Below are 27,349 nucleotides of genomic sequence, written 5' to 3'. Positions count from 1 at the left end.
TTTTTTATGAGGAGTTACCAGAGAAACAGACAAGATGGGAAAAAAGGAACAATGAAAAAAACAGTGTAAAAATGATGGATAATATAAGTAAATCAATTACAGCATACAAACTAAGCACTTAAACTAACTTATACTAAACAGTAAAATAATAGAACGTTAGTAATCTTAAAGTACTTAAATGGTAATTACAGTAAATTACAGTGCTGCATGTAATATAAAGAAAAAAGGTAGATTTACTTAACAAAATTACAAAATATACAAACTCATGTGTCCTACCCTAGCATAAAAATAAGGGTAGGTACACTGAAATCCATCATTAATACAAGTATTGCAAAATATTATACAAACACATTGTGTCCTACCCTAGCATAAAAATAAGGGTAGGTACACTGAAGTTCATCATAAATACAAAAATGGTGAATATATACAAACATATTGTGTCCTACCCCCCTAGCATAAAAATAAGGGTAGGTACACTGAAGTACATTATCAGTACAAGTGTGGATGTCCCTAGCAAAAAACTAAGGGACAATCCCACTATATGATTCAACGGCTAAGGCTCTGATATTGAGTAGCCTGGCGATAGGGTGAGGCATGTTGGCTGATGTAGGTAGAAAGGAGACCTGGATCTGTACTACAACTACTATACAGTATCAGGGGAAACTATGTTTCCCGCTGCTACTGCTGAAAACTTTAAAGATTCCAAGGACTTTAGATAATGTCGTTTAAAGACTGTCGGGGATTTCCATCCAGTATACTTCCTAAGATCCTCAAAGTTCATATGTTGAAAATAATTAATTGAGGTGGCTACTCCCCTGATATCATGTGCTTTTGGGAATGACTCAGGGTTGGCTTGTTTAATGAAATAAAGGATTTGCTGTCTAATGCCTTTCACTGACAAAGTACCACCTTTTTCTCTCATGAAGAGAGCACCTGAGGATCTTGAAGAAGTACGAGATAGAAAGGCTCTAAGAGTTGATACTGGGCAGAGAGAAGGATCCTGTGGAAGTGGGATAACCTTCCAAGGAGCCCACCTTGCAAGAGGATCCTCATTTTTGGCTAAAAAGCTACGATCCGGAGCAAGTAGAACTTCTCCTGATGGGAGGGAAGGTTCCACATGACCGCATCCCTGGATAGAGCCGACAGTTCTGAAATTCTAGCTCCTGAGGCTAGGCTTAATAAGAATACTGTCTTCCTCAGGAGCATTATGAATGTACAAGATGAGTTGTCAGTATCTGAAGAAGTTTGAGGACATCATTTAAGAACCATGAAACTGTAGTAGGCCTCTGAGAAGGTCTAAGTCTAGCACAGGCTTTAGGGATAGATTTGAAATAAGATTCAGTCAGATCTATCTGAAAACCTACTTGAAAGATTTTCTTCAAAGCCGATTTATGAGTGGTAATCGTGCTAGCTGCTAAACCTTTTTCAAAACAAGGATCTGAAAACGGATATAGCCAAATTAACTGTCATGGTTGTAGTGTTCGATTCTCTCAAGAAAGATGCTAATTTTTTAACAGCTGAGTCATATTGTCTAATGGTTGACTCTCTCTTATCTGATTCTAGGAAGAGAATATTCTGTGGATCAATATCAGCATCTTTATTAGCCGCAAACTTCATGAAGTCCATAAAGTTAGGGTCTGGATGAGTTTCCTGAGGCGGAAAGCGAACACAGTCCTCATTTGTACTGATTGTGATAGCTTGGATTGGGGATCTGTTGAGGTCGGAGACCCAATTCCAGAAGAAGAGGATACCAGTTGCTCTTGGGCCAGTCCGGTGCAATCAGAGCTACTATCCCTTTGAAAGACCTTAGTTTGCTTAGGACCTTCAAGAGAAGAAATTCACTGGAGGAAAAACATAAATTCTCCTCCCACTGATTCCAACTTCCAACGACATGGGCGTTCCGTGGCATAAGCCAGAGGGTCCAGGTTGGGGGCCACATAGCAAGGGAGCTTGTGGTTCGCTTGTGAGGCGAAGAGATCCACTTGGAGACCTGGGACTCTCAGGCTTACCCACTGGAATGACCCGACGTCCAGAGACCACTCTGATTCCAGAGGAACTGACCGGGACAGGGCGTCCGCTATCACATTCCTTACTCCTGCCAGGTGAGTGGCAGACAGATGCCATTTGTGTTTGTTTGCTAATGCAAAGATGGCTATCATGACATGATTCACATGCTTGGATTTGGACCCTCCTCTGTTGATGCAATGAACTACCACTGCACTGTCCAAAACTAGCCTTAGATGAGACTTCTTCGGGGGAAGCAGTCTCTTCAGAGTAAGAAATACTGCCATTGCTTCCAACACGTTTTGTGGATCTGCGACATTGAATGACCAATCCCCTGAACCTGTTTGAACTGAGAGTATCCCCCCCACCCGGACAGGGGATGCATCCGTGTGAATGGTTAACACCGGGAGGGATATTGAAGGGGTACTTTTCTTGGCTAAGTTCTTTACTTTTGACCAAGGCCGTAGTTGGTTGCGGAGGATCTGTGGAATTACTGACAACTTGTCTCGATATTTGGAGTTTGCTTTGACCGCCAAATTAGATTTATATCTTTCAGCCTGGCTTTCAGAAGGATATCTGTTACCGAAGCAAACTGAAGAGACCCTAGGATTCTCTCCTGGTTTCTTCTTGACGTTTGTTTGCATTGAGAAATTGCTGACAGATTTTGTTCCAGAAAGTGAACTACCTTTTTGGTGGCTTTGAGACATTCCTCGACTGTTGGTGCCCAGATCAACCAATCGTCGAGGTATGCTGCTACCATGATCCCTGAGCTCTCAATTGTTGTACAACCACTTCTGCTATCTTTGTGACTACCCTGGGGGCTACATTCAGACCGAAGGGCATCACTTTGAATGAGAATGTTTGATTTCCTAGCCTGAATCCTAGGAATGGGCGGAAGTGCCTGGCTATAGGGATATGATAGTATGCGTCTGTAAGATCGATGGAGCAGTGACGGCTCCACGCGGAAGTAAGGTCCTTACTTGCGAGAGGGTAAGCATCTTGAACTTGTCGCAACGAATGAAAGAGTTTAGCTTTTGACAAGTCTAAGATTACCCTTCTTTTTTTGAGACCTTTCTTTGGCACGCTGAATAAGCGACCTTGAAATTTTAGATGTTTGACTCTCGCAATAGCTCCTTTTCTGAAGGAGTTCTTCCGCGTAATCTGTCAATTCCTTTGACGGTACCTGATGGAATGATTTGATTGGAGAGGAGGATCTTTGATCCAACTCCAGCCTAATCCTTTGGACACTATGCTCTGTGCCCAATTGCTGAACCCCCACCTGTGGCGGAAGAGGAACAGCCTCCCTCCTACCTGGGAGCCCTTCATTGTTGATGGGCGGGTTGGCCACCACGACCCTCCTCTGAACTGTCTGCGTCTCGTACCCCATTCCTGCGCCACGCTGACGAAAGTACTCTCGCCCTACCTCTCGGTCTGAGTGTAGCCTTGAGCCTATATGGCAGGGTTGAAGGCCGGCGAGATAGCGTAGGAAGTGGATGGCTGAGATTGCGGGTGGGCAAACAGGAGGATAGGCGGTTCTGCTTTGAGCTGGTAGGTTGTCCCTGTTGGGTAACCGGGACCGCCTGCACAAATTGCTGCTGTTGCTGGAGTTGTTTATATGGCTCGGGAACCTCTTAACCAGCCTTCTTCGGTTTCTTTCTTGCCAGCAGTGGGAACGGATTCCTGTTTCCTCTTTGAGGAAATACCCCACCTAGCTCTAAGGCTCTGGTTGAGTCTAGCAGCTTCGTGGGTGTACCTCGTTAACCGCGGACTCTGGGAAGAGATCCGCCTCCCCACATGCTAGCGGCCAAGAGTCTATTAGGCTCATGCCTGATGTACATTCTTGTAAGACATGCTTCCGGCAGTTCCTCCTAGCCTGGAAGAATTCAAAAGCGTCCGTTAGAACCGTCTGGAACTGAGATTTCGCCAGAATCTTGAACAGCGGTTCCGTAGCATAAGAGAGGGCAGCCATTTCCGTGATTATAAGGGAATTGAGGGACCTGCCAAACCTAGTTCGCGCATCAAACTCTGCCTGGATTAGGGAATCCGGCAGCCTTGGTAGTTTTCTCGCCGAACTGGTCCATGGCGCAGTCCGGTTTGAGCTTACCAAGCTTGTGACCGTAGCTGGCAAGTTCTCCCACAATTCTCCGAAGGCAGGGAAGAGCGGAGAAGTAGACTCCGCCTCCCTCAACTGTGGGATGGGCTCATCCTTGAGGACTGCCTGAAGGGACTTCTCCACTAACTTCGTGGCGAACGGAAGAGAAACCTCCTCTTCCGTCGCGAAAATAGTGAAGGGACTCTTATAGGCCTGGAGTTTAGTGTTCGTACACTCCCAGTCCTCAAGGCAGTGAACCCATTCCCGCTGAGCGTGATCTCTACTATATAGGACTGACTCCTTAGAGATCTTGTCTTCCCTCGTCAGAGCCGTTGGCGTCAGCCTAGCATAACCGATGAAAGGCTGCGTCAGACCCGGAGGGTAAAACTCGAAGTCCTCAATCCTTCGAGTTCCACACTCCGAGATAGAGATCATTCCATCTTTGAACGGAGCGTAGGCAGCTACTCTCCATGGGTTCTCCATAGAGAAAGCTGGCAAAGAGTCATATGGCGGGAGTTGAAGAATCCCCGTGCTTGACGCTGGGGAGACTGGGGGAGGAACCTGGGATAGCCCAGCTACTCGGTCCTCATTTTCTCTCATTCTGTTAGAGAGATCCTGGATTGATTGGCCAGATTGAGACAGAGTGTTCGACAACTGTGCAAACATCTGCTCGAATCGTGACCCCAGTGCGGAGATTTGCGAGCCTACCAGCACGCCCACCTGTTCCATCACCCCTGCTGAGAAAGCAGAGGGATCAAAGGTGCTAGTGCTTGCTACCCCTACCGGCGTAGCCGGAGTGGAAGCGGTGGAGGCGGGAGAAGGCAGTGACTCGGCGGGAGCGCGAGCCTTCTCCTTCGAAGCCTTGCTTCTGGAGCTCTTTGGGTGAGAAGAGCTCGGCTTTGCTTTCACCGCATCGGCGTAGGAAGTCGACGACTTCTTAGCCGAAGAAGACGAAGACGACTTCCTAGAAGTCGTCTTGGCTAGAGTCTTCGGTTCTCTCTTTCCCTTCTCCTTAGGAGGTACAGAGAGAGCGGGAGAGCGAGTAGGGATCTCAGATCCCACAAAGCCTTGGAATGAAGCGCTAGAAGAAGGGACAGGAGAAGATCCAGAAGCACCCAAGGAAAGACCTTGGGCGCTCGACACACCTACCTCAACCAACAAATCCTCCACCCCTACCGCCATAGGTTCAATGTTAAGGTCCAGGGCAGCGACGTCCGGGACCGACTCCTGGGAGGCTACGACCCCAAAGGATTGCTGGAGGTCTTGCTGGATGGAGGCTATTAGCGGGGCAGCGGACAGGGGTCAACGTAACCCGTCGACTTGCCCGCGGGGAAGATCTGGACGGCCAGCTTCTTATCCAGAATGTAGGGCTGGCCTTTGGCGGCGTTCTTCCCGAAGCCGCCCACCCACGCTTTCAGGGTGGCGAGGGCGACATCCCTCACACCGGTAGCCTGAAAGAAAGGAGAGATTAGCTGCCAATGGTGGAACGGGGTTAACAAACTTACGACTAAAAGTTGTTAGTAAAATGATAAGTAAGCCTATAATGGACTTACCCCATCTCCCAGCTGACCGACTAGGTCGTAGCAGATGGCGCAGGCTTCAGGATGCAGACGATCGTCTCGTTGAACGACGTGGCACAGGGGGCGTGAGACCTACACTCATCATGTCCACAGGGGTCGAACAGCGTCGCGTTACACGCTGGGACCTGGCAGTTGGTAGCCTGTAAGTGGAAAAGTACATGAGTACCAAGTAAACACTTACAGTCTAACAGATGCTCCCCTGGTGCCGGAGCGATAAAGTTAGATTAAACCAGAGCCCCGCCAAAATACGTGTGGTAACCAGGTTGGTATCCTAGGCTATGGCTCCGCTGATGGCGGAGACACAACAGGAAACCAACCAGGAGTGGTGGTAATTGGAAACCACGACGGAAAATAGCGGGGATGGTAGATAAAAATAATAATATTACACAATTCATTGTAAAATATTGTACAATTTAGGGTATATCCTTAAATTAATAATAATAAAAACACACCTCTCTCCGCCCGTCTACTAGAAGAGTGCGTAGGTAAGAAGTAAGCTCCCTTCCGGTAGCAGGGGAGAGATATAAGGATATAGTAGGCAAGCAACCGACCACTAGTAGTGCCCACCCCGCCCGCTAGCGGAGCCAGTAGCCTATAACCAAAGGTGCCCCGGCTGCGACGGAAGGCTCCTTTCGTATAGCAATTTCCTAAGGGGAGGGTGGCTGAGCAACTGGGGAGGGGGGGAGGAAAGGTCTCGGCGTAACACGGCGGGAGCGAGAGAGGGGGGAGGGATGGCCTACTCCTCCCCTGCCTCACCGGCTACCCGCATGGAGACCCGGTACCTCATGAGGGGTCGCCCTATACCCCCCGCTGGGAGGAACCCTTGGCCCCCTCCGAGTAGGAGTGAGAGAAGGCGACTAAGGTTGTCATGACAACCAAGGGGTCCCCCAGCTCCTCCCTATACCAGAAAGGGAGGGCAGGGGCAGGGTAAGGTGCGATGGAACACGTGCACGCAAGTGGCCTAGGCCGCGAGCAACACAACCGTGAGAGGGCCACGTGAACCAAGCTGTACCAATACAAGGAACAAGCACCTAGGCTAGCCTAACACCCTAAATAAAAATAAAATATATACATCGAAAAGATGGAAGAGACACTTTTAGTAAAAGAGAAAGAAGCCCAGGAGGAGGCAGACTGTTCCAAGAAACAGAAGCCTACTCGGAGCCAGCGATAGCCGATGTAGAGCAAGAGCCGGGATGCTGGGCCGAAATAAAAATAATAGCCCTAAATACCAAGCTAAGAGAATGGTAGGAGGGCTAAACTAGCTAAAACTCGATGTAGAACAATGAACGTGATAAAGTAAGCCCATAAGTATAAGAAGTCCCAGTATGGAGGACCGGGAATTCTTACGAGGCAGCATGGCCGCCACGAGACAACCGGGGAACCTGTATATGACCTATTAAGAGGAAAATACTGGTACCCGGAAGATAAAATTGTGGTAAAATATTACTTATGAGTTACTTAACTTAGCCGTGGCAATTGCAGAGCGTTCCATCGTAGATTATAAGGATAAATCCTGAAATAGCACAGCACAAGAAAAATGGCGACTTGTCGCTAGCGCTTAAAAATTCAAGGATGTCCGCTAGGGGCGCTGCTGTCCGTGGAGTCCTATAGTAGGTTAGTAGTAGATGGCTGCATCGCCCGTTGCGGTTATCAGCTCTCTCTTGGGGGGATTCGATAGAAGTTCTAATTGGTGTTTGTCTCGTGGTAGTGTTCCACACTCGCCCCTATATCATACCGACACTTCTTTTTAAGAGTGAGCGAGTCAGTGTTTTACTGACATTTTCTTGAATCTTGTTTTTTTCTCTGGTTAATTTTAGGCTAATTTTTACCTAGAAAGAATGATATTAAGGATACTTTCATAGGCCGACACGAGCTGAGCCCAGAAAAGTCATTTGGTGCTGACAACGTTGAGAGGTATTAAATGAGATTATTGTTGATGTTTTCCTTTAGAGAGTTGGATACTCTTAGGGTTTTCTTCTTTCTGGTATTTTAGATGGTTACGTTCCGTTGTGAGGAATTTAAGGAGATATTCATGGATTGTTACTGATTTGTTTGTGTTGGTAACTTTTTGTGTGTGATGCAAACTATGTTTGGTGATATGGTGAAAGAGTTTGAATTTTTTTTTTTTTATTTAGGGGAAGCCTGCAACTGGGATTAAGTGGTGTTATTGGTTTTTTTCACTTAAGTTTTTTTATGAGGAGTTATTTTCGAGAGGTTGTAGAATTGTGGATACATAACATATAAATGAGGGTCAAACTTTATATTTACTGGAGATTAGTTGTATAAACATCACAGGTTTTGTTGGTGTACTTATCAGATGAGGGATTAATTGTTGAGTTGTCAGTTAGTAATAAAAGCTTTTTCCAGTATTTTTTTGAAGGGGTCAGTGGATAGAGATCATGTTTATTTTAATGAGGAATTTCAGTTTTTAGTAATTGACTATAAGATTGGGTTGGGTTGTTTAGTTTCATGAGAGATGTGTTAGAAGTAGGATTTTCGTTTCATGACGAAACAGATATGCGATGACTTAAGAGAATTCGAAAGTGGTCACAGCAGAAAACAACTTAGGATCTACTGCCCACATATGTATGTCGTCACCATTGGTGACGGGGTCACAGATTACTGCTACTATACAGGGACCGAATATCTTTGGTGGCTCATGTGGGGTCGTCTCTGGATGATTTCTGAGGATAACCAGGGATCTATGATACTTCTAAGAGGTGGGTGCAGGAAGAGGTTGCATGGGAGTTGCAAAATATTCAAGCTCAGCAACATAGGAGGTAGTTACGGTTCCTCCATCGGAAGACAATGAATCTACAATTCATCAATGCAGGTGTTTATGGAACACCTACATAGGAACCACGAGGTGGTATAAGTTCCGCCTACACTGGAAACCATTATGGTTCCTCTACTAGAGGAGGATGAAGAGGACCATTTTTTTTTTTTATCACAGAATGTAGCCTGCGGGGAAGTAGGAAGAAACAAGTGTCGGAAGTGCCTTGAATCATGTGGCAAAGAACTACATTATTTGTGGAACTTGGGAGACTAATGACACCCTAGCATGTCAGGTGCCATGATCGGGAGGTGGCCAAGCCCTCTTAAAGGCACTGGAAATGATAATTAAAATTAGGATGCAACGGACTTTATCCCGAACAGATTGGAATGTGTAGCAACACAGTCTCGAGTGTTTAGGAAACGTTTAGATATCAGCGAATACTTTGGGTCATTGGACGGAAAAGCAAAATACTGTTGGACTTCAGAGACGAGAGCACAGGTACGTAAGTCGATCCAGCAGCTGTCGTGATTATGACATCTGAAAAATGTAGTTGTGGATGTCTGTTTGTGCATCAAACAGGGCGTGTTCATGGAAGGTTCTAGAACCATGAGAAGACTAGCGTGTGTGCATTTGTAATTGACAATTTTGTTTGGGAAAATACTGATGGGGTCTTTGACAATGAGATAGTGTGGGAGCATTGTTTAAAGATTAAAATCACTATTAGAGGAGTGATTGTGTTTCATGTGGTTTTGGGATTTTCAGTGTTCATTTTTGTTTGTTTTTCATGGTAGTTCTTTTGGGGAAAGAAAGACTCTTATTTGGTATCTCAGAGTTAGGGTTTTAGCCTAGCTCTAATAACTTGATTTAGCTGCAGAGATGCTGGTTTGTGGTGACTCTTCGAGGTAGGTTCCATTACCATTACCAATTAGTAGGTTCCATTACCAATTTATTAAACAGGGTTAATTTAGTCCCTTGTAACACATGGTCAAATACAAGAGTAAAGGATTACTCAAATGTATACATCAGTGAAATTTCGAATGACCTTGTTGGGCAGAGAGTTTAGAGATAGCGCTGAACTCTTGACAGTGGCTGGAAGCAAGGTGGAATGCAGATTTACAGGTGGGCAGGGCTTTCACCACTTGGTTAAACAGATTAGAACACATTAAGGTATTTAATCCAATCAAACAAAGACATGTGTATCACAACAAATAAACAGATTAGAACACATACATATATATATACTTTGCCCTTTACAACATTATGGTCTTGAATCGAATCAGAAAACAAAATATGCTTATCAAGATCAATAAAATGATATAGTCCACTATAACAAGAACTATATTTTTGTCAACAGAAATGCCACTTTTCCAGGGTTCAAGTAATCAGTTGAGTAACCACCTGATATATAAACACACAACAACAGTGCACAGTTATTGTAAAACCTTTAAATCAGTGGCTATAACTTCAAATATCGAAATGTTTATATCACAATGATTCACTTGGTCCTTTACAACATTATCAGATAATATCCAACTCACATTATTCGTTTAGTTTTATATTGATACAACAATTCTCTTTACTACACATACTCACAAGGCACTGCTTCAAATCACAAAGTCACTTTAAAGGTTATTAGGCCATTTTGTATATGCAACTTACCCAGTAATTAAATAACAATAGTTTCTAACTAGTGGCAGCTAAAATCTAAAATTTTAAGTATGCAGTAGTGAATCTTTTTTGTTTTTTTGATGTCCCGCCCACTATCAGAGGAGAGAGGAACAACTCTGCAAAGCTTTCACAATTTGTTTCTGCCGGTTGACGATGGCGGTTGTCGATCCACAGCTGATGATTTGAAACTCTTGTTGGTTACCTGTTGTCACTAATTGGTGAAGTATAGATTACTGTTGGTAGCTTTCCACATAGAATTTTGTTAATGACTTTCTCCTCAAGTTTGGACTGAAATTTTCCACCTTTTGACATAGAGAATTTTTTCGACTGATGATGTCTGATGCTAGTTCGTTGTCAACTCATTATTGCAGCAAAGGGTGTACATAATATGAGATTGACTTCCTTAAAGTATGACTCGCACACAATTTGCACTTCATGTAGGGGTCAAATTTGTTCACCATCATTATCGTGTGAGGAATGTATAGATTTGGAAATTAAACAATAGAAAGTTCTGCCTTCTCATTTAACTAAGCTAGAAAGGATGGATGGATTATGGAATTTAGGGCATAGCCCAAGCACTGGAACCTATAAGATCATTCAGCGCTGAAATGGAAGTATGGCTAGTTGGAAAAATGAGAAATGAAATGAAAATGATAAACTGATGACAATCCTACACTTGAACAGGACTGTACATCAGCAAAGGCCATTTTACTCTCCCCCCAGCATTCCGATCATCCTAAGTTATGAAAGATCGTTTTGGCCAGGGGGCCTAAGCTAGAAAGGGATAGGAAGAGAAAAGCTAATCTTAGACATGATAAGACAAAGAGTAGTCAGAATAGTTTTGACCTACCTGTCTCTGTACCTGTGATTTCTCCTATTCTTCCCCTAGTCTCAACACCTCAACCTTTGAAGTGAGCAGTTTTATGGACTGGGTGGTAGAAACTCTTGCCAAAAAGACTCAAGACTGGCCTCAGCTTCCACCAGAATTCGTGACGGATGTACTTAGCATTCTTTCCTGCTTAGACAAGGGAGTCAGAGATAGTGCTTTTGAGTTAACCCTCTTACGCCGACTGGACGTATTTTACGTCGAAATTTTTTGTCTCCCGTGTGCCGACTGGACGTATTTTACGTCGACTTACAGAATTTTTTTTTAAAATTCGCGGAAAAATACTTATAGGCCTACGAGCCTAAAACTTTTGAATCGCGCCTTGGGGGATGCTGGGAGTTCACGGATCAAGGTGTTGTTTTGTTTACAATCGTTACGCAGGCGCGCAAGCGCGAATTTCTTTCTTGCCGCACTAAAAAGTATCTGTGACACATCTGGGAAATTATTTTGTCACTTTGACATAATTTTTGTACCATTGTAAATTAGCCGTTACATGAAGTATTATATATGAAAATGTGCGCATTTTTATGTAGAGTACAACAATAAAATACTCATGATTGTAGCTTTTATCAGTTTTGAGATATTTTCATATAAATAACGATAAGTGCCAAAATTTCAACCTTCGGTCAACTTTGACTCTACCGAAATGGTCGAAAAACGCAATTGTAAGCTAAAACTCTTATATTTTAGTAATATTCAATCATTTACCTTAATTTTGCAACTAATTGGAAGTCTCTAGCACAATATTTCGATTTATGGTGAATATGAAAAAACTTTTTCCTTACGTCCGCGCGGTAACTCTTCCGAAAAAAATCATACATGCGATTGTGGCAATGTTTGCACCATTTTAAAATTAGCAGTTACATGAAGTTTTATATATGGAAATGTGCGCAATTTCATTCACAATAAAACTAAAAACAACCCATGGTTGTAGCTTTTATCAGTTTTGAGATATTTTCATATAAATAACGATAATTGCCAAAATTTCAACTTCAGTCAACTTTGACTCTACCGAAATGGTCGAAAAAATGCAATTGTAGCTAAAACGCTTATATTCTAGTAATATTCACAATCATTTACCTTCATTTTGCAACAATTGGAAGTCTCTAGCACAATATTTCGATTTATGGTGAATTTATGAAAAAAATAACATTTTCTTTACGTCCGCGTGGTAACTCTTCCGAAAAAATCATACGTGCGATTGTGGTAATATTTGCACCATTTTAAATTAGCCGTTACATAAAGTTTTATAAATGAAAATGTGCGCAATTTCATGTAGAATACAACAAAAATAATTAAAGGTTGTAGCTTTCTCATTTTTGAAATATTTGCATATAAATCGATAAATAACAAAAAAAAACCACGTTCGGTCAACTTTGACTCTACCGAAATGGTCAAAAAACGCAATTGTAAGCTAAAACTCTTACAGTCTAGTAATATTCAGTCATTTATCTTCATCTTGAAACAAATTCGAAGTCTCTAGCAAAATATTTCGATTTATGGTGAATTTAAAAAAAAATCTTTCCTTCCCTCCGCGCGCGGATTCTCCGCCACAAATCTCACCGAAATGCGTAACGTTACCATTCTCGGAATATTTGCTCCATTTCATATTAGGCATTTCGTAGAGTTTTATATATGAAAATGTGCGCAATTTCATGTAGAATAAAACGAAAAATATTTGAAGGTTGTAGCTTTTCTTATTTCCGAAATAATTGCATATAAAAAATATATATATAAAAAAATTCGACATTTGGTCAACTTTAACTCGTCAGATATGGTCAAAAACTGCAATTGTAAGCTAATACTCTTACAGTATAATAATATTCAATCATTTGTCTTCACTTTGAAAGAAATTGGAAGTCTCTAGGACAATATTTAGATTTATGGTGAATTTTGAAAAAAATATTTGTTTACGTCCTGCGCGGTTACGAATTCATGCATTATTTTGTGATATATTTTCTCTGTGTTTGCTTTTATCGTTACAATGTATTATATTACCAAAATGATTGCAATTTAATGTACATTACAACGAAAAAAAGTAACTTGTTACCTTTAACCGTTTTGCGCACAGCGCGATTTAAATACAATTATATATGAAATTTCGTTTTTGCGCTATCATATATTGCATTATTTATATATGATAATGATAATTTTTTTCATTTCTGATGGCTGCATACTAAACTTCAGCCAATGACAAAAAAAGGAGCCAAAAAGAACTCTTAATCTTGAAAACTAAGCACGCTGTGATTTTTTGAAAAAAATATTTTTTCCGCTTCCGCGCTCACTCTGAAACACCTCCGGCACACGGGAGACAATTTTTATTTTACCGCTTCGGCGTAAGAGGGTTAACCTCCCATTTTACTTTGGGGGTCCTAAGTCCTAAAGAAGAGAGAGCTATGGGTCTCTTTCACTGTGAAGGGAGTTACTTTACTCAGAAGTCTATTTTTTTTTAATTTCATCCATGCATAAGAAGTCTATCTAGGATTTTTTAGCTCTGGCTTCTAAAGAACCTTCTGACTTATCCTCTAGATTGGAAACTCCAGTACAAAGATAGCCCTTTTGTGAGGAAGGGAGAGATTCTTTTCCAGGGCTAGACTTACAGAGCATTTTGCAAGTAAGTTGATTAAGAAATTGTCTTCCAAACCTGCGACCAGAAAGTGATTTGAACGTTCTCTGTGCTCCAGTGGTAGCCAGACTCGACCTGTTTTGGGAAAGGTAGAGGGAAAAAGGAGCGGAACAGTGGATTATTCAAGTCCTAAACGGGGGCTATTCTATCCCCTTGAGGGTAAAACCTCTTTTAGTCAAGAGTTCCATCACCTTGACTGCTAATTCCAAAAACTGAAAAGAAGCTTTTGATCCTCTCGGAGGAACTTTCCGCTTTCATTTCCAAAAACTCAGTGGAGATAGAAGACGGGTCATTGGAGGGGTCCTACAATCACCTGCTTTTAGCCTAAAGGTGTCTTGAGGATGGAGACCATTCCTGGATGTGAGTGCTCTGAATTTATTTAGTCTGAAAACTAAATTCAGAATGGAAACCGACCATTCCATTCTGGCATCCATTTGCCAGGGGGACTGGATGGTTTCGATAGATATGCAGACACATATTTGCATGTCCCCATTTATCCATCAACAAGGAAATCTCTAAGGTTTGTCTTCCAGGACTGAGTCTTCCAGTTCCATGCTCTGTGCTTCGGACTGTCAACTGTCCCTGAAGTCTTCATGCGTGTTCTAGCTCCCTTAGCAGGTTGGCTTCATCTGATGGGGATCAACATCACCCTGTATTTGGATGATTAGCTCCTTGGATCAACATAGAGGGACCAATGCATGGAGGACCTTCAGAAGACTTCATTTAGCCCAAGAATTGGGTCTTTTAATAAACTTGCAGAAGTCCCAGCTGTTCCCATCTCAGATGATAGTTTATTTGGGGATGGTGCTGAACTCGCAAGTATTTTGGGCTTTTCCATCCCCAAGAAAGTGGAATCCTGCCTCAAGACAATAGACGAATTCCTGTCTCTTCGCTCATGCACAGCGAACAAATGCATGAGTCTGCTCGGAATATTAGCTTCCATAGAGCAGTTTGTTTCGCTTGGAAGACTTCACATGAGAGTTCTGCAATTCTACCTCAAGCCCAGCTGGGACAGGAAGATACATCCAGACTCTTTTCATCATTCCAATTTCTCCAGAGATCCAACAACACTTGCTTTGGTGGAAGTCAGAAGACAGGTTGTTGGAAGGAAAGTTGCTGTTAGTTCGGAGCCCAGACCTCAGCTTCTACTCATGCGGCGGACGTAGGATGGGGAGCTCTATTCGAGAACAAGGAGGTATCAGGGAAGTGATCGGGAGAACAGTTGAAAGACCATGTAAATCAGAGTTTAGAGCAATTCATTTAGGGCTTCAGGCTTTTGCCTCTGAAGTAGCAGGGAGAACTGTTGCAGTGTAGTACTCCAACAACACAACAGCTCTTGTGTACATTGCCAAACATGGGGGGACTCATTCCTCTTCTCTGTGCACAACAGCGAGAGACCTTCTTGGTAAGGCAAAACAGAATAAAAAATCCATTGTAACAAGGTTTGTTTCTGGACAAATGAACATCCTAGCAGACCAATTGAGCAGATGAGACCAAGTAATTCCGACAGAGTGCATGCTGTATCAGTCGGTATGTCAAGAACTTTGGAAGTTATGGGGGACTCCCATAATAGATCTGTTCGTGATCTCCAAAAATCGTTGCCTTCCCAGTTCTGCTCTCCATTTGTGATGTTACTGTGGCCTGGGTATGGGCAAAATGTTATGCTTTATCAGCGTTTGGAGTACTCCTTCGCTTAAAGCTCCCACTCTTTGTAGTAGGCAACCCTTGGCTATACTGCCACACCTTTACAAACTAAGATGAGCGCCAACCAGAGGCAGTAACTTCCTGCAGTAGCTCTCTTACAGGTAAGGAATAAGAAGCATTTTCACCAATGCTGGCAAATTTTCTGTACTCAAAAGTTATTACATTGCCTAATATTTTGGGAGTAGAGTATGTCCTTGCATCCCACCTCCTGTGAATGTGGGAATCAGCTATTTAATAACTGGGTAAGTTGCATATACAAAAATGACATTTTTGTCACAAAAGCAATGATTGACTAAGAACCTGTCTTCACTAAAGGAGCAGTTTTCATGCTTTAATTCATAAGAAAAAATAAGAGCCATCCTTATGAGGGGGAGAAGTTCCACACCTATAAAAAGAAGAAAATAAGCAAACTAAAATAAATAGCAGAACAAAATAAAAGGTATATAAAATAAAACTTTTAAAATATGGAAATATTAGACTTTTAAACAAACTCATTTACAAAACCATTGCCTTACTGTAAAAAAACAACCTACCACAATAAGTTTTTTTCCCAGAAATCTAAAGCAATGAATAAAGAGAATTCAGGCAGATAGTTTAAAAAACGACTACTTGTCAATATGAGTAAATCCTAAGGCTGCACAAGACAGGAATGGAGAGCGGTTATTTCTAATTACTTCCCCTGAAGGTTACATATGGCAGAAAAATTATGACTTTACAAATATTATCTGTATGTAAATTAAACTAGTTTTAAGCTACTGGATGTACATGGTGATGTAGGCAATTCTTACATGTAAAGTTGTGGTCATATTGCAGCAATTCATAGTACTTCGAAATGCCTAGTTGTATATTTAAAATTTTATTCTTTTCAGGGTCAAATAGCAGTATCAGGAAGCCTTTCCGTGCTGCTGGATTCCATGCTGTGTGTTTTGGGCCCTCTTACTTGTCTCACTGCCAAGTGGAACAAATGCGAGGTGCAGTACCAGATGCAACATTAATGAATATCCTTGATAATATTGCTTACATAATGCCTGGCATTGTATAGATATAAGTTTTCCTAATTTTATTATGAACTGTATCGTCAGTGTACTATATACGTATAGATAAGTACTATATACCTTATTGATTTCTTTGCAATAAATAGTTTAAATTGGCAAAGTATAAGTTTTATAATGTTTTTCATATTTAGTTGGTATTATTTTGATAATGCCTCCTTGTTAATGAGACTTACTGCTTTTGTATAACTTCAACATTTCTAGTAAAATTAGTTGCTGAAACCTAGTACAAATGTAAGGTAGCCAAAAATTTTGCCTGTCAAGTAAAATATAACAGATTTTTCCAATTTCTAATTCCTCACATACACCTAAGTTATATTCAGCATAAATGTGTGCACAGTTCTACTAATACAAAATCTTGATATTCCACATTCATGGTACTCAAAGGATTAGATAAAAGGTGTGCTATTACAGCCATGGATTACAAATTTCAACACAAAATATTAAGTATGAAGAAAAAAGATAGATTTTGTAAACTGAATGAAATGGAAACAGAAATTATGTAAGGTATTGGGACTGTGCCATGGCATACTTTAACTCTGAAAATAAAGATTAATAAGTTATGAAAACACAGCAGTCATACATAGAAAGTGGAATATTTTCTTACTGACTTTCACCAAAATCTCAAATGTTTGCTAAAACATTTGAAGTAGTCATACATAGAAAGTGGAATATTTTCTTACTGACTTTCACCAAAATCTTAAATGTTTGCTAAAACATTTGAGAAATTACCCTTTTCCTGATAATAGCTTTAAATACCAGTCAGGGAAAGCTAAGAAGATTATATCTAAGGTAGGGTCTTAACCCTTAAACGCCGACTGGACGTATTTTACGTCAACATTTTTTGTCTCTCGGGTGCCGACTGGACGTATTTTACGTCGACATACAAAAGTTTTTTTAAAAATTCGCGGAAAAATACTTTTAGGCCCACCAGCCGAAAACTCTTGAATCACGCGCCTTGGGGGATGTTGGGAGTTCACGGATCAAGGTGTTGTTTTGTTTACAATCGTTAGGCAGGCGCGCAAGCGCGAATTTCTTTCTTGCCTCACTAAAAAGTATCTGTGACACATCTCGGAAATTATTTTGTCCCTTTGACATAATTTTTGTACTATTTTAAATTAGCCGTTACATGGAGTATTATATATGAAAATGTGCGCATTTTTATGTAGAATACAACAAAAAATACTCATGATTGTAGCTTTTATCAGTTTTGAGATATTTTCATATAAATAATGATAAATGCCAAAATTTTCAACCTTCTCGTTGAACTTTGACTCTACCGAAATGATGGTAAAAAAAAATGCAATTGTAAGCTAAAACTCTTATATTTTAGTAATATTCAATCAATTACCTTAATTTTGCAACTAATTCAAAGTCTCTAGCACAATATTTCGACTTATGGTGAATTTATGAAAAAACTTTTTCCTTACGTCCGTGCGGTAACTCTTCCGAAAAAAATCATACATGCGATTGTGGTAATGTTTGCACCATTTTAAAATTAGCCGTTACATAAAGTTTTATATATGGAAATGTGCGCAATTTCATGCACAATACAACTAAAAACAACCCATGGTTGTAGCTTTTATCAATTTTGAAATATTTTCATATAAAAAATGATGTGACAAATTTTCAACCTTCGGTCAACTTTGACTCTACTGAAATGGTCAAAAAACGCAATTGTAAACTAAAACGCTTATATTCTAGTAATATTCAATCATTTATCTTCATTTTGCAACAAATTTGAAGTCTCTAGCACAATATTTCGATTTATGGTGAATTTATGAAAAAAATAACATTTTCTTTACGTCCGCGCGGTAACTCTTCCGAAAAAATCATACGTGCGATTGTGGTAATGTTTGCACCATTTTAAATTAGTCGTTACATAAAGTTTTATATATGAAAATGTGCACAATTTCATGTAGAATACAACTAAAAATAATTGAAGGTTGTAGCTTTTCTCATTTTTAAAATATTTGCATATAGATCACGATAAATAGAAAAAAAAACACGTTCGGTCAAATTTGACTCTACCGAAATGGTCGAAAAACGCAATTGTAAGCTAAAACTCTTACAGTCTAGTAATATTCAGTCATTTATCTTCATCTTGAAACAAATTCGAAGTCTCTAGCACAATATTTAGATTTATGGTGAATTTAAAAGAAAACTTTCCTTCCCTCCGCGCGCTGATTCTCCGCCACAAATCTCCGAAATGCGCACGTCCCATTCTCGGAATATTTGCTCCGTTTCATATTAGGCATTTCATAGAGTTTTATATATGAAAATGTGCGCAATTTTATGTAGAATAAAACGAAAAATATTTGGAGGTTGTAGCTTTTCTAATTTCCGAAATAATTGCATATAAAATAAAATATATGAAAAAATTCGACATTTGGTCAACTTTAACTCGTCAGATATGGTCGAAAACTGCAATTTTAAACTAATACTCTTACAGTATAGTAATATTCAATCTTTTAACTTCATTTTGAAAGAAATTGGAAGTCTCTAGGACAATATTTAGATTTATGGTGAATTTTTGAAAAAAATATTTGTTTACGTCCGCGAGATACGAATTCATGCATTATTTTGTGATAATATTTTCTCTGTGTTGCTTTTATCGTTTTACAATGTGTTATATAACAAAATTATCGCAATTTAGTGTACATTACAACGCAAAAAAAAGTAACTTGTTACCTTTAACCGTTTGGCGCGCAGCGCGATTTGAATACAATTATATATGAAATTTCGTTTTTGCGCTATCATATATCGCATTATTTATATATGATAATGATAATTTTTTTTCATTTCTGATGGTTGCATACTAAACTTCAGCCAATGCCAAAACAAGGAGCCAAAAATGAACTATTAATCTTGAAAACTAAGTGCGGTGTGATTTTTTGAAAAAAATATTTTTTCCGCTTCCACGCTCCGAAACTCCTCCGGCACACGGAAAACAATTTTTATTTTACTGCTTCGGCGTTTAAGGGTTAAGCTTTATGATGGAAATGTGAACTAATGAATTTCATTTACTTGAGATTTCAAAGATAATAGCAGAAGCCAAATCCAAAAATAATAGAGAATCAAGAACGTGACAAAGCCTAGTGCTATGGATGCTCTGTTTCCAATGCTGGTGAATTTGACCAATATATTTCAATCACAAATTATATTCAGAGTTACCAAAATGTCAGTATAATGTTATTCTATACAATATTCCCTCAATTATCCGGATTTCCACTATCCAAAACCTGACCAGGGATCAATGCCCCAAAGGTACAATATGGTATATAACAATATTATAAAATTTAAAAAGATTGCCCTGCAATGGTTGGCAATACATTACAGCCTCAAGAAAACCTTTGTAACACTGCCTTCATTCAGATTGACTGGTAAAAGGTTTTAGGGGGCGGGAGAAGCCTCTAAAAGTTTCCAAGGGTTGGATGTTGGTCTGTTGGCTTGCCACCAACAGAGAGGAGGAGCGATAAGGCTGCGTAGAGGAAGGCTCAGAAAAGGAGGTTGTTTTGGAAGGTGGTTGGTGCAGAGGAAGGCTCAGAAAAGGAGATTGTTTTGGAAGGTGGATTATGTAGAGGAAGGCTCAGAAAAGGAGGTTGTGTTGGAAGATGGGTGGTGTAGAGGAAGGCTCAGAAAAGGAGATTGTTTTGGAAGGTGGGTGGTGTAGAGCACTGCTCAGAAAAGGGATTTTGACAAAGGAAAAATCTATTTCTGGGTGATTGGCTCGTGTCGCCCTGTGAAACCCACCCTGTTTTTTCCTTGCCCACCCTGCAGGACAAGATGATCATTTTATAAAGGATGGCCACTAGAGGCGCTGCTCTCCGCTTGGCGTCAGTAGTAGTAGTAGTAGCGGACGCATCACCCTTTGGTATCAGCTCTCTCAGGTGGGGGATTTTGTGATGGAAGGTCTAAATGGTAAATGGCTCGTGGTAGTGGTCTCACTCGCCCCTGTTACCATACCGACACTTCTTTTATAGAGTGAGCGAGTCAGTTTGATTGACATTTTTCTTGATTTTATTTTTTCTCTGGTAATATTAGGATTATTTACCTAGAAATAATGAACTTAAGGATATTTCACAGGGCGACACGAGCCAATCACCCAGAAATAGATTTTTCCTTCGTCAAAATCCCTTTTCTGGGCTCAGCTCGTGTCGGCCTGTGAAATAGTACCAGAGAAACAGACAAGATGGTAATGAAGGGTCAAAAATGAAACAAAAACTGTAAAAAGATCAGTATATAATATAAGTGAATCAAAGAACCAATTACACTACATTAACATAAGGTACTTAAAATTAGCTTAAATTAAATAATGGTAAGTACAGAATAGTATAATGGTAACCAAACAATTATATATAAAGATTCACTAAGATTAATTGGTATTTACAAAATATACAAACACATTGTGTTCTACCCTAGCATAAAAATAAGGGTAGAAACACTGCAGCACATTTATATGCATAATGTGTGGGTGCCCCTAGCAAAAAAATAAGGGGCAGTCCACCAATTGAATCCTAGCGGCTAAGGCTAGAGTACCACGAAGAGCATAGCAGTAGGGTGAGGCATGTTGGACAAGGTAGGTAGAAAGGAGACCTGGATCTTATACTACAACTACTGTGCAGAGTCAGGGGAAACTGTTTCCCGCTGCTACTGCTGAAAATTTTAATGATTCCAAGGACTCCAGGTAATGACGTTTGAAGACTGTCGGTGATTTCCATCCAGTATACTTCTTAAGATCCTCAAAATTCATATGTTGGAAATAATTAATTGAAGTAGCTACTGCCCTGATATCATGTGCTCTTGGAAATGATTCAGGGTTAGCTTGTTTAATGAAGTAAAGGATCTGTTGTCTAATTCCTTTAACTGATAAGGTGCCACCTTTTTCTCTCATAAAAAGAGGACCTGAGGATCTAGAGGATGTACGAGATAGAAAGGCTCTTAAAGTTAATACTGGGCAAAGGAAGGATCTTGCGGAAGTGGGATGACTTTCCAAGGGGCCCACCTTGCAAGAGGATCCTCATTTTTAGCTAAAAATCTGCAATCCGGAGAAAGTAGAACTTCTCCTGAGGGGAGAAAATCTACATGACCCGAATCCCTGGATAGAGCCGACAGTTCTGAAATTCTGGCCCCTGAGGCCAGACTTAATAAAAATAACGTCTTTCTAAGTAGCATTATAAATGTGCAAGACGAGTTTCAGTATCTGAGGCTAGTTTGAGGACATCGTTTAAGAACCATGAAACTGAAGTAGGCCTTTCAGAAGGTCTAAGTCTAGCATAGGCTTTGGGAATAGACGTAAAGTAAGATTCTGTTAAGTCTATTTGGAAACCCAACTGAAAGATTTTCTTTAAAGCCGATTTATTAGTAGTAATGGTGCTAGCTGCTAAGCCTTTTTCAAACAAGGATCTGAAAAAGGATATAGCTAAATTAACTGTCATGGTTGTAGTGTCCGTTTCCTTCAGGAAGGATGCTAACATTTTGACAGCCGAGTCATATTGTCTAATAGTTGATTCCCTTTTATCTGATTCTAGAAAAAGGATGTTTTGGGGATCAATGTTAGCATCTTTTTTAGCCGCAAACTTCATGAAGTCCATAAAGTTAGGGTCTGAAGAATTCCTGAGGAAGCGAACACAGTCCTCATTTGTACTGGTTGCGACAGCTTGGGGTTGGGAATCCGTTGAGGTCGGAGACCCAACTCCAGAAGCAGAGGGTACCAGTTGCTCTTTGGCCAGTCTGGAGCAATCAGGGCTACTAGACCTTTGAAAGTCCTCAGTTTGCTCAGAACTTTCAAAAGAAGATTCACTGGAGGAAATACATAGATTCTTTTCCATTTGATTTCCACATTCTAATGCGACAGGGCGTCTGTAGCATAAGCCAGAGGGTCCAGGTTGGGGGCCACATAGCAAGGAGCTTTGTGGTTCGTCTGTGAGGCGAATAGATCTACTTGGAGACCTGGTACTCTCTGGCATATCCACTGGAACGACCTGTCGTCTAGAGACCATTCTGACTCCAGAGGGACTGACCGGGACAATGCGTCTGCTATAACGTTTCTTACCCCTGCCAAGTGGGTGGCAGAAAGATGCTATTTGTGCTTGTTTGCTAGAGCAAAGATGGCTATCATGACATGATTCACGTGTTTGGATTTGGACCCTCCTCTGTTGATGCAGTGTACTACTACTGCACTGTCCAAAACTAATCTTAGGTGAGACTTCTTTGGGGGAAGGAGTCTCTTTAAGGTAAGAAACACCGTCATTGCTTCCAGCACATTTATGTGGAGCTGGCGGAACTGGGCGGACCAAGTCCCCTGAACTTGCCTGAATTGAGAGTATCCTCCCCAACCGGACAGGGAGGTGTCCGTGTGAATCGTTAACGCCGGAGGAGGATATTGAAGGGGAACTAACTTGGCAAGATTCTTCACTTTTGTCCATGGACGGAGCTGGTTGCGAAGGATTTGTGGAATCACTGACAACTTGTCTCGAGATTTGGCGTTTGCTCTTGAACGCCAAACTCGATTTATATCTTTCAGTCTTGCTTCAAAAGGATGTCCGTCACTGAGGCAAACTGAAGGGAACCTAGGATTCTTTCCTGGTTTCTCCTTGAAGCTTGTTTGTTTTTGAGAAATTGCCTCACTGACTTGTCTATTTCTTTCCTTTTGACCACCGGAATTGACAGATTGTGGGAGGATAAATTCCATTGGATGCCTAGCCACTGAAAACGAGTCTCCGGAGTGAATCTGGATTTCGTTTTGTTTATCTGGAACCCCAGATGTTCCAGGAATTGAACTACCTTCTTCGTGGCTTTGAGACATTCCTCGACAGTTGGTGCCCAGATCAACCAATCGTCGAGGTACGCTACTACCATTATCCCTTGCGATCTCAATTGCTGGACTACTACTTCCGCTATTTTCGTGAATACCCTGGGGGCTACATTCAGTCCGAAGGGCATCACTTTGAAAGAGAACGTCTGATTTCCTAGTTTGAAGCCTAGGAATGGACGGAAGTGCCTCGCTATAGGGATATGATAGTATGCGTCTGTAAGATCGATAGAGGTGGTGACGGCCCCACGGGGAAGTAAGGTCCGCACCTGCGAGATGGTCAGCATTTTGAACTTGTCGCAACGAATGAAAGAGTTTAGCTTTGACAAGTCTAAGATTACCCTTCTTTTTGATGAGCCTTTCTTTGGCACGCTGAACAAGCGCCCTTGAAATTTTAGATGCTTGACTCTCGCAATAGCTCCTTTCTGAAGGAGTTCCTCCGCATAATCTGTCAACTCCTTTGATGGTACCTGATAGAATGATTTGTTTGGCGGGGGATCTTTGATCCAACTCCAACCTAATCCTTTGGACACAATGCTGTGTGCCCATTTGCTGAACCCCCACCTGTGACGGAAGAGGAACAGCCTCCCTCCAACCTGGGGAGCCTCACTGCTGCTGAGCAGGTTGACCTCCGCGCCCTCCTCTGAAGTGCTTGTCTCTTGCAGCTCTTCCTGAACCTCGCTTGAAACACTAAATAAATAGATAAATAAATACATCGTAAAAGAATAGAAGGGACACACGAGTAGGAGAGAAAGAAGCCAAGGAGGAGGCGAACTGATCCGAAGAACAGTCGACTACTCGGAGCCAGCCGTAGCCAATGAAGAGCAAGAGCTGGGATGCTGGGCGGGAGAATAACAGTATAGCCCTAAATACCAAACTAAGAGATAATAGGTAATAAGGTATGGGCTGTGTACCCTAATTCTAAAATACGATGTAATAAGAAGATGAACGCAAAATAAGAGCCCATAAGGATAAGATGTCTCAGTATGGGAGACTGGGAAATCTTAACAACACGAGGCGGCTCATGGCCGCCACGAGTCAACCAGGTGACCGTATATGACCTAAAAAACGGAAAATACTGGTCCCTGGAAGACCAAAATACGAAAACTTGACCTTCCGGGCACTTAACTTAGCCGTAGCGATAGCAGCGCATTCCATCGTAGAAAATAAGTCCACAAAAGCGAAAACAACACAAGAGACAAAAATCACAACTGGCGTTGTTGAGCTAATGATAAAGGATGGCCACTAGAGGCGCTGCTCTCCGCTTGGCGTCAGTAGTAGTAGTAGTAGTAGCGGACGCATCACCCTTTGGTATCAGCTCTCTCAGGTGGGGGATTTTGTGATGGAAGGTCTAAATGGTAAATGGCTCGTGGTAGTGGTCTCACTCGCCCCTGTTACCATACCGACACTTCTTTTATAGAGTGAGCGAGTCAGTTTGACTGACATTTTTCTTGATTTTATTTTTTCTCTGGTAATATTAGGATTATTTACCTAGAAATAACGAACTTAAGGATATTTCACAGGCCAACACGAGCTGAGCCCAGAAAAGAAGGTTTTGGAAGTTGGGTGATGTAAAGGAAGGCTCTGAAAAGGAGATTGTTTTGGAAGGTGGGTGGCATAGAGGAGGGCTCAGAAAAGGAGATTGTTTTGGAAGGTGGGTGGTGTAGAGGAAGGCTCAGAAAAGGAGATTGTTGTGGAAGGTAGGTGGTGTAAAGGAAGGCTCAGAAAAGGAGGTTTTTTGGAAGGTGGATGGTGTAGAGGAAGGCTCAGAAAAGGGAGTTATTTTGGAAGGTGGGTGGTGTAGATGATGGCTCAGAAAAGAAGGTTGTTTTGGAAAGTGGGTGGTGTAAGCCTAGGCCTACCTATACTTACTTAGAAGAAAAAAAATATTGCTGCACTTCCGTAGGTATTACATGACACTGTGATTCTCTCTCTCTCTCTCTCTCTCTCTCTCTCTCTCTCTCTCTCTCTCTCTCTCTCTCTCTATTTCAGATTTTAGTGCTTCAAAGCACCAACCATATGAACCATTGCCTAATAAGGCCTGGATACCCGAGCGCTAAAAACGTTGCACTGCCGATGCCACCTGACGCTGCCTTTTACTACACGAGCGTTACTAGCGTTGCATTAGGACGAGTTACATGGGCGAGGAATTTCTACCATCTGTGTCGACGTTAATAGCGCGTGCTAGTAACAACGCCTTGTTTGTGGCAAGGGGGCCTTCTTGCCCCCTACTGAAATCCTGGAAAAGGGAAAAATTATGTATATAATATTAATATATATATTTATATATCACAGTATATTCTTTAAGTGTATTAAAGGTATCCTTTTCACATTGTATAACATTTGTATGCAGTATATAACTGCGTTATTCTGTCAAGAAATGTTTGATTTCAATTGAACAGTGCATGAAACCACTGAAAAGAAAAGGTCAGTGTAACTTTGTATTTTTTCTTCAATGTATCTTGCCTTACTTAAATTAATGCCATCGCAATTCCAGAAACTTTATTAGTACCTGCATTTTTTTTAATGAATAGAGGAATAACATGTTATGTAATTGTTTTATTCATTCAAGAAAGGCAGGCACCGATACTGTTTTTGGAATTAAGAAGCTCGTTCAAAGGATGAAGAGTGTTCGTCTGTTTGATACCAGAAACTACCTATGAATGCTTCAAGATTTGACACCCCCAGGGAAAATATGCTTCTGGCTCCTCGACAGATGCACTCTACATCAGTATACCATGAGAGACAACACAAGAGATCTATGTATGTACAGTCAATCATTAACGTGTTATTTTTTGATAAACAGGTACCGAATGCCAGTTAACCAATTATCCCTGAGAATGCATTATAGATGATGGTTTTTTCCATACCTGAATTGAGAGAGAGAGAGAGAGAAGCGAGAGAGAGAGAGAGAGAGAGAGCGAGCTATGATCACCTATCAGACCACTCATGAAGGTTGACTGAGTGACTCCAGGAGACTATAATAAGGGATCGGTGACTCAGAACCACCACGTACCAATCAACAACAGCAGAATAATGATACACAACACAATAACGACAGTAATAACAATATTGATCAGGAGAGCAATTGCAAAAAGTGAATACTAAGAATTATCTTTACAAGGTAATTCGATTTTTCCTCTGGATATAATGCTTTCTTATCAACATATTCCTGACGTTATAATAAGAGAGAGAGAGAGAGAGAGAGAATTGCCAGATTTCCAAGACTTATTGACCCTGCTAAGTACTTTTGAGCTTGAAGAAGTTTTCCCTTTGTCTCATCCAAGGTTTTCACTTTTTTATTTGTATGGTGTTTTTTTCACCACATGGAAGCTCAGTGGTTATCCAGCAACGGGACCAACGGCTTTATACGTGACTTCCGAACCACATCGAGAGTGAACTTCTGTCACCAGAAATACACATCTCTGACCCCTCAATGAAATACCCGAGAATCGAACTCGCAACCACCGAGGTGGCAGACCAAGACCAAACCGACCATGCCACTGAGGCGCTTTCCAAAGTTTTCATGATAATCTCTCCCTGCATTATCTAGAATGACTGTTAGGCAGACAAAGACTGCCTTCCCACCACCATCACCTTCCAAAGACATACACACACACATAGTATCCATGTATTGATACAGTCGTGGCGCCCATCTCGAACGCTTCAGTTTAGTTTCTTCAACATTTAATGGTAAGTTTACAATAGGCTTCACCTCACGCTGCATACGCAAGATTCATCACCAACAACTCTCCAATCTTTTCCAGCCCCACCTACTGGAGTGCTCATTAGGATGAGTTAGTGGTGTGGCGTGACTCTTGATGAGCAGTCCAGTAGGCGGGGCTAACAAGAATTTGGGAGGAGTTGGTGATGAGTCTTACACATGCAGCGTGGGGTGAAGCCTAGTGTTAACTCACCATTACAAAGACCAGATTCAAGTGTCCATTCCAGCACGCAGCTGCTGCGATAAAAAGATGGAATGGTGATTGGTCGCCTGTCTGTCTGGAAGTCTCCTCCGAGAGCAGAATATTCCACCCCCATCTTCACTTCCAGTGATTCCAATTTTGCATTTCACCAGCGCTCAATTTGAAAGGGTGCATTTAATACACTCGGTATGAGAAAAACATTCTCAGTAAAAACTCTCACA

Source organism: Macrobrachium nipponense, chromosome 3 (genome assembly GCF_015104395.2).
Source record: "Macrobrachium nipponense isolate FS-2020 chromosome 3, ASM1510439v2, whole genome shotgun sequence".
Taxonomy (NCBI): Eukaryota; Metazoa; Arthropoda; class Malacostraca; order Decapoda; family Palaemonidae; genus Macrobrachium; species Macrobrachium nipponense.
Note: the sequence above shows the minus strand (reverse complement) of the source record.